This window comes from Atractosteus spatula, chromosome 8 (assembly GCF_055471065.1).
Source record: "Atractosteus spatula isolate fAtrSpa1 chromosome 8, fAtrSpa1.hap1, whole genome shotgun sequence".
Taxonomy (NCBI): Eukaryota; Metazoa; Chordata; class Actinopteri; order Semionotiformes; family Lepisosteidae; genus Atractosteus; species Atractosteus spatula.
In genome coordinates, this window is record NC_142713.1 from 55,501,182 (window position 1) to 55,520,574 (window position 19,393).

Sequence of the window (19,393 nt, forward strand, 5' to 3'; positions counted from 1 at the left end):
GAAATGACTGAGTATATAATGATTGGGCATAAGAGAATGCATTTAGAACAGAAAACAGGATGCATTATTTTATACAAAGGTTGTATAAAAAAAATCTTAGCAATGTTGTTGAAGTTGACACCTTGGCTTTTTTTCAAGAAACAGATGGATAAAATCATCAGAGAAATTTTATTTTAATTTTGTTTCCTCTTGTATTTAAAGATTTTTACATTCTTACACTTAGTAGTGTGTGGCAGCCAACCTGAAGCATTTTGTACCACGTACAATATCGACAGTATATCACAAGAGATTTTTCCTTTTTGTTCTGTTGTAGGCCCAACAGTAAAAGACCAAATTAACATAATTCTTAGTGATGCAATACAACTCAGTACAACTTGCAAGACAAACATTCTGTAATCCAACCCTGTGGATGCAAGCCAATGTCTGATTGTGGCCATTTTTCAGTTACTCGTGCTGTATTTGCATGCCTGATAAACAGACTGAAAAATAATCCAAGAATTCTTTGCAAATCTTTGGTCATTGTTAAAGCTCCTTTTGTTCCTGTTAGCTTAAGCATTGGTGCTGGCATATGCACAGGAGTCAGCTGTTTGACTTGTCCAGCGCCAGATATAAATAGACTTACCATTTTCTCAGTGATAACAAAGCCAAGGAAGGTCTAGTAGCTAATCTAAAAATGCTTATGGAAGCTTACATTCACACAGGCTTACTTCATTCAGTTACAGGTTCCTGAACATAGAAAATACTGTATATTTCTCTATCATAAAATGACAATTGCTCTGGACTTGATCCTGTAATTTTCCAACAGCCATTCTGTCTTATCACAGTGTCTAGCGTACTGGCACTTATCCCATTCTGCTTGAGTGTTTAAGGAAAGCACTGAAGTTATGGATTGACCTGCAAAGTCTTCTAATCATGATTCCACAGGCCACATGTCGGATATGGCCTCAGGGAACTGCATAACAAAATCCTCAGGCAGCAGTTCCTGAGCTAACATTGGCTTTGACTGTGGAGCAGCTGGCCTTGATCAATAAACATAATCAGAAGCGAATCATGATCATGAGCACGACCTGGTTTGGCCAAGAAAGTGTCAATGCCTAAGAACACCATAAAAGATTTTGGAGATACCTCTTTGACATCTTTTAAGCATCTTTGTGAAGTGTGTGTGTCTTGTACTCCCGCTTGTGATATATTTTCCTTCCAGTTCCGCACATTAAAAAGGTAAGCTTGAATATATTTAATAATGAATAAATGACATTTATTCATAACAAAATTGAAATATTCCGATATATAAGCTTCTTTTAATTTCAGATGTATATTTAATAAGAGTGTCTTACTGGTTGTTTTTTGCTTTGATGTTAGTTAAGCTTGGGATTCTTAACGAAAGGGATGTGTTCAAAACAGCCGAGAACAGTCTAATAGCAACTGATAACTTGTCTCAATGACGGAAAACACAGTTTAGGTAAATTTATGAATTAAAGATTTCATCTAGTAAAGTTAAATATGATTTTTATAAACAACCAGGAAGAAAAACATAGAACCTTCTTTCTATTTCTTTTAAGTAGATAACAGAGAGTAAGGAGGTTGGAGCAAAAGTTTGTTCCTTGAAATTCACTTTTATTTAAAGGTTAAAAAGCATATTTATTGCTTTATTTGAATTTGATTTATTGCAATGCTTTTAAAACAAGATTACTGGGTGTAGCTAAGTAAGGTTGATGGAGGTCATAGCTTTTGACTGATAAGATGAAAATGAACTTTCAGACAACCCAACTGAACTCCAGCTATTATGCATTAAGTGACCTTAATATGAGGTCTGATCTTGATCATTGCACCCTCTGCACCAGTTACATTCACCCAGACATTAACTCCCTTGACTTTTTCAGTTTCATAAAGGTGTTGATGCTATTTTAGAAGGGTATCTCAAATTCTGAGTGTCTGGAGAGTTCTGACAGAAGTGCCTTTTCAACTTCTTTCTGAAATCTTTTGTTAACCGCAGGCAGCTTTAGCCCTTTGTAGCCTGATCTTGACAGATCTCAGCGGCTGAGCAAGGCTGGGCTTGGTCAAAGCAGTGATGGGGCTACTTTAAGGAAAAGTATTGAATGTTGCTGCTGCAAAAGGACTTTGTAGACCAGTAGGTTGTGCTGCTCCATCTGGCCCACAGTTTCCTAACCGATGCCCCACCCTTACACTTAGACATTAAACCAAGATCCTGACTATTTGTTCATTAAAGATCCCATGGAACTCTTTGAAATAGATGTTAATTTCAGTTTCCTGGCTAAATTCCATTCTGGACTTGTACAGTGTATCCTTCCCTTATAATTTAATTTGTGAGGCAATTCTCCCCCATTCCTACCTGATTAGCTGTCAAGTGGGACTGTTTGTGGATAATCGTCTTTGCACAGTGATGAAATATGTTCATCTACAGTATATAAGCAAAATACTTTGGATTAAAAAGCACTATATAAATGCATGAGATTAATGCTCATTTCTCATGTTCCTGTTTATTTACAAGTCAAGTTCTTATTAATTATTATTTATTTTGTTTGTGATCCCCTGTCTCACAATGTTGTCCAAAAATAATTAAGGTTAGGAAGTGTCAGTGGACAGGGGATTCTTGTTATTTCAAAAGAAAACTCCAGCCATTGGTAATAAGCAATTACTTACACTATATTCATTAAACTAATTTGTTACACATTAAAATTATAATTAACATATACCAAAAAACATAAATATGTCTAATTCTAAAAGCTACAAATTAAAAAATGATATCTAGTAACACAATATCTTATTTTTTAATGACAACACCTGAAACATAGACACCCCAAAGTTTAATGTAAAACAATTTTAAAATGAAATAGGAACTAAAGATTTAACTAAAGGTTTCTGGATAACGTTTTGTTCTTGAGTAGGTTTTGTTCAAACTCTTAAAAATGCAAGAGAGACACCATTTTTATAGGTGTTCGTGTTTAAAAATGAAATTATTACCCTGATGCATCATTATCCCAAACTGGAGACAAAAGTATTTGATCATTGTCTTACATACAGAAGAATGGAATCTGCTCTTATTTTCAGAATGGCAAAACTGGTCATCAATATTAGTTCAGTGATTTTTGTGAGTCATTTCTAGAGAAAAATTGTGCATGTGCAGGGGGAAGTTTTACCATTTTTAAATCATACATGCTGTATAATAGACTTCTGAGTTTGCTTTTCAATCATGTCCCTTCTGAGTGATGTTTGATTTGAATTTGAAATGATTTTGTTTGTTTGAATTGGCAGCTACCTGATGTGAAGTGAGACTGTCATGGTCTGGAATCAGTCAGACACATTGTGTGGTATTCACTTTGGACTCAAAAAGTGAGATCGGGCAGGTGGCTTCTTAAGAAAGAATAAACTGGGTTAGAGCATGGCAATACTAATTTCTAACGGTGACTGACTGAATAGCAGACAACAAGCCAAGTAAAAATGTTATGTGGGGCTGATTCTGTTTGCACCAATAGTCATAGCGGAAAATCTGGAGTTATATTTAAAAGAGGCTGCCTTTAACATATGTAGTGCTAAACAGGGGTATTTGGGCAATAAAAAATGAGAAAAAGAGCATTTTCAATCTTTCTATGTTATACAATATTTATTACTTTATTTTTTTTCAAGAGCATAACTGGATTTTATAGATATTGCTACTTACATTCTATTATTTTCTGTGTTTTGTATGATGTAGTTTAATACAACTGATAATGAAATAAAATTTGATAAAATAATAAAAATTATATACTGCTTTGCAAACGTATTCACATTTTTCTAATGAAATCAAATTTCCTTGAGTTACAAATGAGCTATACACATTATTGCAAAATGAATATATTCAAGTAAAACTTGAATTCTCAAACAGAGCATTTGTATGTTTGAAAGAAGTTAAACGTCATCAAAAACTACAAATTCACTTCCCTTGCTATGGTAAAGCTAAACTAGTTCAGGCATACAAAATTACTTTTGACAAGTGACTATTCCATAAGTATTCAGAACCTTAGCTGTGGAAAACGTAAATTAATTTAGGTGCACAAAATTGCTTTAACAAGCCGCACAATTAGCCGAGTGGCATCTGTCTATGTGCAATTATAGTGGTTCACATGATTTCAGAATGAATACTGTACATCTGTCTCTGTAAGGTTCCTCAGTCAAAAACACTGCATATTCCTTTGAGTGTGGTGCAGTCGATCATTAAAAAGTGGAAAGTGTATCATACCACCCAGACACTGCAGAGGCCGGGCTGACCCTATAAACTGAGAAACCTGGCGTGGAGGAGTCTAGTTAGGGATGCCACCGTGAGGCCAATGACAACTTTGAAAGAGCTCCTGAGGTAAGTGACTGAGGTGGGAGAAAATGTCCATGAGTCAAAGTTGGCCTGTATGGTAGATTAGTAAGAAGGAAGCCATTACTGGAAAATAGAAAATGTCTCCTGCATGGAGTTTGTAACAAAGCATTTACTGTGATACTGCAAACTTGTGGCAGAAGGTTTTGTGGTCAGAGGAGACAAAATTGGAACTTTCTGGGCGAAAGGCGAAGCGTTGCTTCTGGCTCAAACCCAGCACAGTACATCACCCAGTCAACACCTTCTATACAGTCATGCATGCTGATGGCAGCATTATGTTATAGGGCTGCTTGTCACCAGCAAGGACTGGGAAGACTGTTCATGGGGAAAATGCATGGAGAAAAGTACAGGCAAATCTTGCTTTAGTCTGCTGAAGTCCTACAATTTGGATGAAAATTCACATTTCACCAGGAAAATGACCCAAAGCACAAAGCAAAGCTACACTGAAATGGCTTAACAAGAAAGCAAATGTTTTTCAATGACCCAAAATCCTGACATTAATCTAATTGAAAATATGTGGTAAGACTTGTATAAAGACTATAGACATTTACAGGGTAATTACAGTATGCCAAATCAAAACATATGCAAATGTCAGGATATTTATATGTCCTAATGTCCCAGCACAGTGACTGGGACGCTGTACTGTAAAAAGGTGCCGCCCTTTTCTGAGACGTAAAACCAAGGTCCCAAATTTTCCATTGGCCTTTACCAACCATGGCCTCCTATCTATGAATTGGCTTCATTACTCTGCTGTCCTCCCCACCGATAGCTGGTGTGTGGTGAGCATTCTGGTGCACTATGGCTGCTGACCTATCATCCAGGTGGGGGCTGCACACTGGTGGTGGTGGAGGGGAGTCCCCATTACTTGTTAAGTGCTTTGAGTGGAGTGTCCAGAAAAGTGCTATTATTATTATTATTATTATTACTATGCACATGAGCCTTTAACTGTCAGTCATGAATGATCAATTAATAAACAATATGCATGAATAATGTTATTTTTGATACTCAGTGTATATTGTAAAGACATGATGTCGCATTCAAAATGCAATGTTTCCTATCTCCTTTACTGTATGTCCCACAAAAACGTGTGCCTTTGAAAGGTGACTGCACCCCAGTACTGAATGAACTGAACTAGTATCCACATTGGAGTTGCACCTTTAACGACATTCCTAGTGTTTAGAAAAACATGTAAACTGACGTGCAAAAACTGAAAGTAACCAGTCAGCTCAGCTGGCTCGATACCCACCTTCAAAGTGGTCTATGAAAGCTCTCTTTTGTGCAGTATACTGGACTTGTATGAGGTGAACGCTGATTGTTTTTACTGGCAGACCTTAAACAAATACAGACCAATTACATTGCACTGCTTGGTTTGTCAAAATATAATATACAGTTTTATTTTGCATTATTTTGGGAGGTTAAAGAAATAAATGTACTATCTGAAAAATACTTCATGATTTATAGCTTGAAATCCCAGCAAAGAGCAGGTATCTTGTGGTTGTAATACAGTATAAATACCTGTATGACACATTCAATCATATCCGTACACAAAATATATTACTTAGTAGAGCAATTGAAGCAAAGTGTAGTTAACAATTATTTTTAAGAAATCCACTTCTTTTGTTAATGATAAAATACACTTATCTTTACTTTCTGTTAAAGCACTTCCAGAGTCACAATTCTGCTTGACATAAACAGCTAGGGGAAATAATGTTTCTTTGTAAATAAACCCTTCAAAATGTATCAAATCAAAATGAACATTTATATTAGAAAATGCAAAGCTCTTGTCTTTACTCTTGTACTGTTTTTTACAATATCAACCAACACCTCCTTGGAATCTTATGATCTGTGAAAAAACAGAAAATATTCATTAAAAATGGCTCGAGTAAAGTGAGTACCAGTGAGCTGCTGTTAGTACACCACCCATTCAAACAACTTTCTTTCAAAGGTTTCTTTGGTAATACCTAGTTGATGTGTTGTTGGGGAACATGTCCGTTTTTTCACTTATGTACTCTGTATCCATCCATCCATCCACTTTCTAACCCTTTCATTAAAAACCCTTTCATCCCCCTGTGGGGGAGCCAGAGTTTCTCCTGGCAGACAATGGGCACAAGGCAGGATACACCCTGGGCAGGATGCCAGTCCATTCCAGGAAACACACGCAGACAGATACATGCACAAACTCACACCAGGACCAATTTTCCCAGAAGCCAATTAACCTGTCAGTACTGTACAGTATGTCTTTGGACTATGGGAGGAAACCAAAGCACTTGGAGATAAACCCATGCGGAAACAGGGAGAACATACAAACGTCATATAGATAGCACCCCAGGTCCAGAATTGAACCCGGAGCCCTGTTGCTACAGGGCAGCAATACTAACCACTGTACCACCACACCACTCCATACTCTGTTTGTCAAACAATATTTGTAATGAATGAGGTTGTATGAGCCAGTTGCAGTGCCCTCTACCCTCCTGCGGATAACAGGGATGTTCGGACAGAGGCCTTCTGTAGCTCAGCCGGCGATATCTATGTTGAACGACGCCGGAGACCCGGGTTCGATCCTGAGGTGGGGGGATGAACTGGGGCAGGAGCGGCAAGGGCAGGAACCCCCAAGAACCCGAACTCACTACAATATAATTACAGTATCGGTCCCTCCTCACAGGCTGTCTTCCATTACCCCAGCACGTGGGAGGAGGGTAGCAGTATGGGAGCTGAAGAAGCACAATGGGACCCTCAGATCCTGCCAGATTCAAACAAACTGCTAGCTGAAAGCCAGAGCAAGACACCGTGCTGCAGTAGAAGGGATAACTCACCAATCTGTCTGGCCAATATGTTGAGTCATGACCATAATCCTTCAAGATGCAATCACAAAGCTACTGTACAGCCCTCCAATCCCAGTGACTGAATTGCTCTACCAGAGTGCTAAAAACTAGACTCCTACAGGACACTGATCCTGGCTATAGATGTGTTTCCCAGAGCACACGGTTGTTTTCTTGTAGTTTTTGTAACTATTTAGAAGCGTTGTTGTGCAAAAGCTCTTTAGCACAAGATTTTAAAAATGTACCCCAACATGACAGGGCAGTATTACTTATCATGCAAAGAACACCCATTTACTTCAGTTATTCAGTTATTGCTTGTGATAAAAATAGTACCCCTTGTCAGGGGTACAAAGATAATTTTACAATTTGAACAAGAATATTGCAGTCAAAGTAATTAGGTAAACAAACACCCTCCCCAGATGTATAACTATCCAAGTAAAAGAACAACATTTCGGCTTGTTATCTCTCTCAGACATCATCCTTATTAATGTTAGAGGTACTTTAAAAAGGGGGACATTTATCAGCAGAAGGATGCTAATGTTAGTGAATCTAAGGAGTACAGTGAAAAATAAACAGTATTTTTCTCTGGCAGCAGCAGAAAATGCCACAGCTTTTTTGTATATGATTCTTCAAAGTTATTGTATATGATATATACTGGAACATACAATACATAGGAACAAATTAAAGGTGGTGAAAAGAGAAGACAGGAAACATACAGTAACATTTGGTCTGTCTCACACATGAAGAAGGCTCCACAGCCGAAACGTTGTGTTCCTTTTCTTCTCTTTTCAGCATGGAATAAACTTTTAATGTGTTCCTTTGTAGCCTACACATGCTGACGCAGCTACCTACTTGACAGTGTACAGTATAATATGCTTATGCTTATTGGAGGCATGAGTATGATTGCTTATGGTCAAAAGCAAAACAAAACAAATTGATTTGATACTTGTTCTGAGTGCTCAGAAGAGCAGATACATTTGTTTTGATTTATCAATAGCTTCACAGACCCTAAGTAACATTACCTGGACCATGTAACTATTTAGGAAGAAAAGGTCTAGGGTTATGTTTTCAAGGTTTCCGGAAATACAGCGCAGAATAATAAGAACTTAAGATTGGTTACAAACATGTAGGCCTGTTTGGCCTACGTTACACTAAGCCTGTTTGGTATTTAGTAGCTAACTGATCAAAGAGTCTTATCCAGCTGTTTCTATAAAGAAGTCGGAGTATCAGCTTCAACAACATGGCTGGATCAAAATTGCTTGGGGTAAAGAATTGACTCCTGTTTTTGGTTTTAAATGCAGTTTTCACTTGTGTCATCAGTATTTCTGTTTTACTATTGGACTGTGAAGAGCTTCCCATTCCTCTAGGCCCTGGAATTACTCTGATATTTTGTTTGCCTTTTTCGTGCTTACCCACATTGTCTGAAAGATGTAAATGGTGTGTCAAAATACACACCTGTGTAAAAAGAAGCCTCTTCAAGCTCAGTGTTTCCCATTTGGCATTTATGGTTTATGTTTTTACCACCTGCATGCAAAACCCTGTACTACTCTACTTTGTATGGAATCAGCCAGGTGTTTGCCAACTCTTTCAATTCTTCTAACACTTTTTGAATTTCATTTTCTGCTTCAAAAGTGTTAGGAAGTCCTGTTATTCTGGTCTGCGAGCTTAACTATTTAACTACGTCTGCAAACTTAACTACTTTTCTTACTATACCAGAATCTGGATCATTGATATTTCTAAGGATATTGCTGTTTAAGAATAAGTAACAGGTGAATAATACAAATAGTGAAAAACAGACCCATTAGCCCAGTGGTCAGGACAGTAACTTATTCTACAAATCCTGATAAGTGACAGTCCCTGGCCTCTGTGGAACTCAATATATGTTAGAGGCTAAATATAAACAAGGAGAATCAAAGAGAAACTGAAAAGGAGTTTTAATTGTGCAGTCATAAATGTTTCTGGTAGTTCTAAAAACAGCTAAAACAAACATTCCATCCCAGTGAGCACAGGCACTAACTGAGTGAGAAGTTAGCTGAAAAAAATAATTTTATGATTTGGGACTAGCTCTTTGTATACAAAATGTCACTTACAGTATCTGTTTTCTCTTGTCTATTTAATTACGGCGATTAAATGTTTCATTTAAAATGTTTCAAAGGAATTAAATTAAAATATACTGTACTTGCAGTTAATTTTCTAAGAAGGTCATCTTGTTGTTCACTGGACTTACTTGTAAAATGAAACATAGTGTAAGAAACATTAATTACAGTAGACCCAAACAGAGCAGAATTTAAAGGTAAGTTATGTTATAGCAAGCATTGTTAATTTTAGATTCATGGCTTTTTAAAATTTAATTTATTTGTAATAAAAATCTGCATCAGATGTTAACTGGCATATTGCTGCCTTCCAATTATGCAGGATTACTTCAATATCAAATTACTTAAATTGTACTTATACTGTGAAAATACGTTTAGAATATCTGGGACGCCTTAGCTAATCTTCTATACCATGAAATGCTTTATCTTGTTTCCAAGGTCCACATTGCTGAGATAAATGTTATGGGGAAGATGGATGCCATTTGAGAAATGTCTGGAGTTTGTGTGTAAAATTTGAAAAGACAAGTGAGTTTATGGGACCTACTTTGTACAAAGCAGCATGTATGGTACTGTACATCTTAGAGTTTTAAATCTTGAAAGCCACTGCTGTGCTAAGGTCTCTGATATCTTAGTATCTTAGTTCACTCAAAACGTCCACTAGCATTTGTACTATCATAACAACTTTGATTGTGATTAATACAGGCTAGAAGATTGTTGTTTAGCATTCTGATCATTGGTTTCCCACAAACTCCAGGTAATCTGTACATAACCAGCATCCTCATCACTGACATAATTTGCTTTTCACTGCATATAAAGATAAAAAGCTACTTGTTTTACCACAAATTATGTATTGGTATCTTAAAAAGCAACGATCAACATTCATAAGATCACCTTAGAATTGTGCTTCTAGATAAAGAAAGAAAAAGATTGAATGAATAGAACAGTGCAAAATGTCTGTGAACCTATAGATAGGCTTGTAAACAAACAGTGTACAAACCTAAAATGAAATGCCATATCACCAAAAATCACAGTCAGGGGAAAGCAAGTTTATTTCAATCAAAAAGATTTATTGAATTATGTGCATTCCAATTACATTTTGCAGAATGTCTACTCAGCCTAGTTACTTTGCTAGTATCCGTGCTTTTTTTCTGTGTAAATGCTGTATGTCATTATGTACTGTAGCTTATGGTTTTAAAACACATTTGTTATGAAGAATTGTGATGAAAACTAGTAGTGTACTTTAGAAATAACTTCACTTGGTATGAGAAAAAGCTCTCAGTGAATCATTTGGGATAGATTACTGCTTTCTAGGCTACATTAGGAGCAGTGAATAACCATAAAGTCAGAGTGGGGTCTATTTGAAACAAACACTGAGGATGTAAAATTGCATCCAACTTCTGTGTGGCAGTCCTCCACCAAAACTTAGTTTGCAAAGCATGACATACAGTAAAATGATTTCACCATACCTAAGGAATGCATTGCCTTTGCTCTGTATCACAACATGAAAGGGACTGGAGGTCATTTAGATCATTGCAATAAATCCATGCTACTGATACAGTAATTCCAAAAGTTCGTTTTTGTTTAAACTCCACATAGTAAAATACCACTGTGGAATAAAAAAAACAAGACTCAGCTCTACATGTCGGAAAAGGGTACAGTAGACTATGGCAGATGTTCGGAAAATTGTGCCTAATTAACAAACTTTTACATCAACTATGTAAGATACAGAAAGATAAACTACAGTGCCTTGCCCCTTTACAGTGATGTGCCATTTTGTTGAATTGCAAATAATATATACACATTTTTAGTTAATATTTTAATCAAAACTTAATTGAACTGAAATTGAACATTTTGTAGCTAAAAATATCAATACAATGGAATGAATCAAAACTAAAAAAAAATAAAACATATTTATTGCATGAGTATTCACCCCCTGGGTCTATACAGTACGTCGCAGAAGCATCTTCAGCAGCAATTACATCTCTGTGGCTGGTCCACAACCAACAACCAACTTTGCATACCATGATGTTACACCTAGTTGTCTTTGCAAACTTGCTCAAGCTCTGTCAAGTTTGTTGGAGATCCTTAAAATCTGTTTATTTTTACCATAAGTCTGACCACAGTAGGATTCAACTCCTGGCATTGAATGGGCCATCCAATGATATTCACTTTCTTCCTGTTGAGCAACTCCAATAGAGATTTTGTTTTCACCTGCTGAAAGGTGAATTTAAATTTTTATTCTCCAGCTGAATAAAGCCTGGTTTTCTTCAAAGACTTGCCCATACTTTGCTCCTTCCATTTTATCCTCAGTCCTGAGAAACTTCGAAGTCAGTGCTATATAAGAATTATATATATCTGATACAGTATATAAGAAGAACTTCCATAACATCCATACAATAGTGCTAATGACTAATATGAGTTACAGGTGGCTCTTTTTGGAGCAAGAAATACATTAAAATATGTTTTGAAAACAGCAAAACTTAATTTTAAAAGAGACTGGCAAAATGCAGTACATTGTTGTCAGTTTTTAAGAACTCAAAATGCAGTTCTAATTGTCAATTATTTGATTATTCTGAAACTGTGTGAACTGACAATATAGCCTGAACCTGAAGGCCCTTTTCCAGCTAGGCTGTGCTTTCTGAAACTATGTTAATATATGTAGAATCATGTAATGTTTTTTTTAATATATAAAGTATGTGCGTCATTCAGAGTGAAATGAGCAGATGAGTACGCTAAGCATTGTTCCACCAAAACTCGATTAATTGTTCTGTTAAGTCAAATTGTGTCAACTCTTATCTTGTTTACAGCATAGTTTATAAAAAAAGCTATTTAAGCTTGTGGATAATGAACTGTGGTAGGTGATGAGATGCTGGGTGAATTTGATAACCAAGTTTTATGGTGCCCTTTGCCTCCATAAAACTCCATTTGTGACTGTAGCTTGTTGAGATTGTCAATGCACATTATTTATGGCCTCTCTTAAAATTGGAACAATGTGCCAATAAAATAAGTGCAGGGAACTTACTTCATATGTCAACAGCACTGTAACTCTGCAGTATAATGAACTGTTACTCTATTCTTTTCTGTTAAACATTTACCACGTTAATGGCGTTTGAGCCTCAAAAAATTTGAACACTCCAAGTTTTTGTACTTTCTTCAAGGAACTTGCAAATCACTTCAACATCACTTGAATAGCTGCTGTATAACTTTCTAGGAAGTAGTTTGAGAGGATAGAATCCTAACAGAAATAAAGATTTATTTATTTCTATATTATAATCTTTATAAGATAAATATTATTTATATAACAGAGACCAAAAGTACAATACTGTGCAAAAGTCTTAGACATTTTAGACATACGGTATCTAAAAGTTTCAATATACTGTATGCACTGTATGTTATAAACTTTAACGTTTTGCTCATGCTTCCACTAATACTGTGTAGTACTATAACAGTGTTGACCTTTATTAATAATGTTTAGTTTTGAGAGGAAAGAAACCAAGCCTGTCATTCAACATCTTTTATTCATATTGATCATGTTGCTCTAGAAAACCTTCATCACATCAACTATGGAAAACAGGAAAACAATACTTGGATAGTAACATAACATATTTCAAAAAGTCTAAAACTGCTGAACAAAAGTGCATATATAGTATATAAATACGGTATATTTTGAACACTGCTGTTTAAAGGAAGCTTAGCATTCCTTAAGGTTAGGTTTGCTCTTGGCTTGTGAAAAGACTCTTGAATCTATAGACATACAGAAATTACATCAATACATCAATAAAAGGTAAAACATTAATTTTAGCAATGTAATTTGATTTTAACACTATTCCATTGAAAAAGAAACTTAAACCCAAGGTATATTGAATCTTCAGGACAAAAACACAGTAAGAGACAGTAAGTGTACATGGAGTGTCTTTTGCTTTTTAAGAACCTGACTGACTATAAAAAGCTGGAATTCTGCAAGGTGAATGAATACTTTTGCATGCACTGCTATTCCAACTCCTGTTTATACATGCCCTGAGTTCTGACCAACAAAAGGAAAGGCAAATACATCATGTCTCTGCATGCTTTGACATGAACAGAGGTTTAAAACTGATTTTAGGCTCCTAAGATACAAGACTATAAGACGTTTGCTATTTCCTAAACTCATTAGTTTCAGTTATGTCAAGATCCCATGAATGTAGGGTGTTAACCATAGCATATGGCTAAAGTATATGCTGGGGTGGTACAGTGTAGTCTACCCGAACACCCTTAACTCCTCAAATTCTCCCTACTCGACCTAGTGTGCTGAGGCACTGGTGTGAGGTTAGTGCTGCTGACTTGTAATAATTTCCACCCATTTGGATGCTGTATTCAGGGGAATAAATTTAACCCCTTTTATATGTAAAGCACTATCGCCTCTGCTTTACATTTTGTTGTGTAAATATAATTAAACTATTAATTAATAAGCCTTGCCATCATTGCAAGAAAAGTGTTGTACTTGGTATTGGAACTGTATGGACTAGAGCAGCTTCTGAGAGCTTTTCATTGCATCATAACAAGTTGTTAAGGCCTTCCAACTTTTCATTACAAAACACTCACAGCAAAGCAAAAGAAGATGAAGATTGATTCTGCTGAACATGGAGCAGAAGAGCTTAGTCCACTTCACAGACATACGGTATGTGTGGTTGACTAGGCTCGCAGAGAAATGAACAAAGGCGCTGATGCCACTGATAGGCATATGAAACGTACTACATGGGCCAAGTAAGAAATAGATATGCCCAAAGAAAATACAGAATTAAACAAAACTGTTTTTGATTCTGAAGACATCCGCTGAGTTGAAAATGCCAGTGCCTTGGAGGATGTTTAATACTTGAATCAGATTCCTTCTCCATTCAAGACTAGAAAAGCTCAGGTATTTTATCTTGTCAGTCCAGATAATTTCTTTAAGCTTCAGAATACACCAGATTGACACTCTCTGGACTGATTGAACGTGGCGACCAGAATTTTACTTAATATTGTAAATAAGGTTTAACTTGTGCAATGTCGTATTTTACTCCCTTATATTCACATCTATGGTTAATTATAATTATAATACCCCAACATTACATTTGCTTTTTTATTGCCTTATCATATCGTCATGAAGAAGTCAGTGATATGGCACTATAAATGTCCTTTTCAAAATTATCTTCTTCAAGGTCATGGTGTTTGCCCAGTTCTGATTGTGTCTAAGTCCTTTTCCATTTCTTTTTTGCAACTTCAACAGTGTTTGCTTATCTTCCTATTTTCTGCAAATGTCACTAAGGTACTGCTTACATCAAAATCTAGATCACTGATATAAATTAGGAAGAGTAGTGGTCCTAATGGAGATCACTGCGGTATTCCACTAATTATATCACCCCCAGTGGTGCATTTCACTCATGTCTGTACTCTCTGTGTTCTATCCACCAACCAGTTCTCAATTCAATTGGTAAAATTAGTAGAATAAATCAGGCCCTTGAGATATTTTTATTTTAAGCACTTCTAGCACCTTTAACATAATCTTATTTAGTATAGCTGTTCTTCTTTCTTAGCCTTAGGCATGTTGTCTGGTCCTTCCTTGGAAAATACCTGAGTTAAATATTCATTTTAAACGTTATCCATTTCCTTTCCATTGTCTAGAAAATTGTTATTATTATATCCCAGATACATTTTACTTGTCTTTTGGTTTTTGTCTTTACTCTTCTTTTGTTGTAATACTAAAAAAAACCTCTTATTTCTTTTAACCTTATTTTATCTTGTCAGAGAACCCGTTTGATCAAATAAAGCAAAGGTTTATTAATACAATAATTTACAACGGAATGTTGTAAACTATTACGAAAAGTATCGTGTAGTTTTGTTATAATTATAACAATGTGATTTTACTCCTTAATGGCAGGCATACAAATATGGTTTTGTGCCACAGAGTGGTTGAAAATTGTAATGTAATATAAAATAAGAAAATCAAAGTAAATCAATTCTTCAGATCAATATTTTCTGCAACCAGAGGCCTCTGAAGAAGGTAACAGCATTATGGAATGTGGGACACCACCACACTGTGAATGTCCACTACAAGCAGTCTGTGCTCCAAAGTATAAAAGAAATAGATTTAGGAAATCGTTTATCCCCTGTGCAATTTCTCTCTTAACTAATTGAAAAAAAATGATTGTATTTCCTTAAATATTGTTTGTCCTGAATGCTTTGGCTGTTGGGGTGGCGTTGAATGGGTTGAATGGTGTTGGTTGTTTTTCTTGTATTGCTGTGTCCGCCTCAGAACTCAAAACTGCTATTTGAGTTTATCTCTCATATGTGTGGATTTACTGTAAGATACTTTGGGTGCCATATTGTTTCCGTGGCCAGCTCCATTTTTAGTTTAAGCCCTCTTTTCACAGTTGACAGTTGTACGGTTTAACCAGATAGGACAATTAAATGAGCGTCAGCATGGTAGTGCAGTGGTTAGCAATGCTGACTCGCATCACTGGTGCCCTGGGCCCATTTCTGTGGGTGCTGTCTGTGTGGACTTCGTATTTTCTCCTCATGTTTACATATGTTTCCTATGCATGCTCCAGTTTACTCCCACATTCCAAAGAGATACTGGGAGGTTAATTAGCTCTTGGGATGATTTTGCCCTGGTGTGAGTGTGTGCGAGTGTGTGCTTTTGTCCGCCTGCCCTGCAAGAGTCTGGTGCACCGTCCAGAGTGTATCATGCCTTGCACCCATTGATTGCTGGGATAGGTTCCGCCCCCCCTGTGACCCTAAATTTGATAAAGTGCTTAGAAAATGGATAAACGGAAAAATAATGTATATAGATGAGATATTTCATATGTCTGTGTAAGAGGTAGTAAAAGATGACAATTACAGGGAAATGTGGTACGTCTGAAATTAAAGATTAATGTTGCATTCCATCAGCAACACGAAAGACACGCTGTGTCAAATCTGCCTGTTACAGACTGATGAATATTTAAATGGTCTCCCTGATGGTGAAGATGGTGCGTGAATCAAACACCCTGCATCCACTTCAGCTTGTGTTTTTCTGAGAAATCCATCCGCACACCTATCATCATGCAAGAAACATGCGATTTTTTTTCAAATCGAGGAGATTATTTTTACATTTCATGATGAAATCTATCATACACCCTGCGGCTTTTACCCTCTGAAGGTTCAGTCAGAATTACATTTACATTTGAAACCGTTGCCTTTAAGTTCCCATTAGTGCACGTATCTATCTTCCATTCCAGTCCACAGGAGGCCAGTACATTAGGGCACACACAAACACAGACATGCACACTCTCACACCAGGGCCAATTTTCCCAAAAGCCAAGTAACCTGCCATCCCAATCTCCTGTTAGAGGAATCCCACCTGGTGGAAACCCATGTGAACACAGGGAGAACATACAAACTACGCACAGATAGCACCCTAGGAACTGAACCCCTTGCTCCAGCATTGAAATGCTAACTACTGTGCCACCATACCACCCCCATCTGCTGTACACATAACCTTCCAGTTAAGTTCCCTGCAAGCATTTGAATTAGAGACATTGTGAGCTTAAATATATACAAATTTACATACTTGAACTGTAATTTCATGCTTTCATCTGGCTCCAGCTTCCCTTTAAAATAGTAAGAATTATTTTGTGTCATCAATATGCAGGATTGGTAAATCCTTTGTAATTAGCTGAGTAGCATTCTACCCCCATTGAAACTTAACTAAATATAATCAGTGTGCTTATACAGTATATTTCAAATCATTAAGTTGCACTTTTGCTATATGATTTACCCTGATTTGTAATAATGATAGTTAATAGCGTTATTCCGTTTTTATACATAAGTGAAACAGTGCAAAAAATAAAAGACAGGATAAAGCCATTTATTTCAGTTTTCTGTCTTCTCTACTTTCCACGAAGTAACCTATTTTACCAGAATAAAATAATTACATTTTGTTTTAATTTTCAAAACATTTTCCATTATTATCACTGAGATATGTTACTTTATCATTTATTTTTTTCCTTCTACAATTCTGAAAAAATATTTTATTATTTCATCCTCCTTTGCATTATTTGTTCTTTCTAGCATTTCTTTTATCTTTATTTATCAGTGCTTACAACTGATTACAATGTACAGTCCTCCATTTCTTTAACTGGATCGTCTTATGAAATCATTTCAACTTAATTTCTAACTGTTTTATTAAAGCATTTGGACCACTGCTTTTTTCAGCTTGATTTACTTCTGAGATGAGTCTGTTCTGGGCTTCAGGCAGAAACTCTTCAAAATCTTGCCATCTTTTCTTGACTGATTCATCCTCCTCTCCTTTTCTACATAATCTAAAATCAATTTCATGTGTTCATAGTTTGCTTTCCTGAAATTATAAACCTGTGTATCAGATATTCTCTCTCAGTACAGTTTCACAGTTCCCTAATGTTTATCTAACCTCCACTTCCTACTTTTTGGTTTATCTATTTTGCTTTCCTATACCACCTGTCCTGTCCTTGTGGAATACTGTGAATGTTGGATTCTCTTTAGCCATGTTGCTGTAGATCCAATTACATAATGGTTTCATGTTGTTAATGCAGTAGTTTCTGTCTCTTGTGCTTTGTTCCTAAAAATCCTGGCATTTACTGTACATATGAGCCTGTCATTCCTCAATTCTTTGTAGTTTTTTTCTTCACTTTTCATCTCTACTCCCTGTGTATATCCTTCCAGATTTTCTTTGGATTCTACCCCTTGTGTCTGCACAATAGCCTTTGCCAAAGAAAGGTTCCCAGTGGTCAAGAAAGCTAAAGCCTTCTCCAGCACATTATGTCTTAAACATGTGTTGTGTTTTGTCAGCTTTGCGTAGTGCTGGCCCTGGATTACACAGCAAGTTTGTGCAGCATCGATTTTTTTTTTTCCCTCCTGGGTCATTTCCCTTCATCCATCTTAATGATGTCTTTTCAGGAGCTATTGTACAGCAGGAGCAGGCTGGCATAAAAAATAACAACCAAAAATGAGGGGGAAAGCCTGATCACGCAGAACATTTAAAAAGAATACAAACAGCAAACAAAATAAATAAATATTGCATAGGACTTATTCTGTAATTTGCAGCGCAATCCTTGACTTCTGAACATGCCACCCAGCTGTTTTGCTGCTCCGCTTAAGTGGAGCCTCTGCCACTGATCACTGATATGCACTGCAGCCCCCTTGTCTCTGTTCTCATTCTCTTATTTTTTCCACTTCTTACAGGCTTACAGGACAGCAGTCTGATTTCAGAAGAGTGAACCCAGTAGAAGGTTGCTAGGCTTTTGTGCTCATTTCTGTCTGAGCTGTTTCCATTACCATGGGCATCAGGAGGCTCTTCCTCACTTTAAGTGGAGCATCAAAGGTACAGTATATCCTCCTGGGCATGACTTTAGGAGGGATGTGGGATGGTTACACCCAGAGACAGTGATTCTGCAAACGCAGTATCACTGTTGCTGTTTACATGTACAGATCTTCCATTTTTACCGTTACACCTGCTATTATGCGCAAACGAACACATTGCAAGGTGGGTCAAAATCACGACCTGGCAAAAACAATGGTTATCATCGTGTGTCGAGTGTCTGTGACTGGCTGAAACGTTACATTGTCTTCCACACAATTTCTGGTATTAATTGCAGATGTTTAGGTTAAAGAGCTTTCAAAATGTCTGGCAACACACAAAAAAAAACTACAACCAGCAAAGCAAAGCCTGCGTCAGGATAGTCATGACTGAATTCTTTGTTGAGTTAAAAAAAATGAGGTGGACGAAATCCCTCCGAGGAGAAAGGATTAAATACACTTTTTTACATTTTAGTCTGAGAGTGAATGGGAATAACGACTTTACAAATCCCTGTGTTTACGATATACAACATTTTGCTGGTTTTGTTTTTTCCCCCAGACATTTTAACTTGATCGTAAGCACTGCAATCTTTTGGTCTGTGTCTAAATATGATGTATTTAGAAAAGCCCTGAAAATATAAGAACAGGAGGTGCGTCTTTACACAAAGGGTGGTGGGAGTGTGGAACGAGCTAGCCAACCTTGATGTTGAAGCTGAAACCCCAGCTTCTTTCAAGAAACAGCTGAATAAGATCCTAACAACAATTACTGTAGCTACTAACTACCTAAC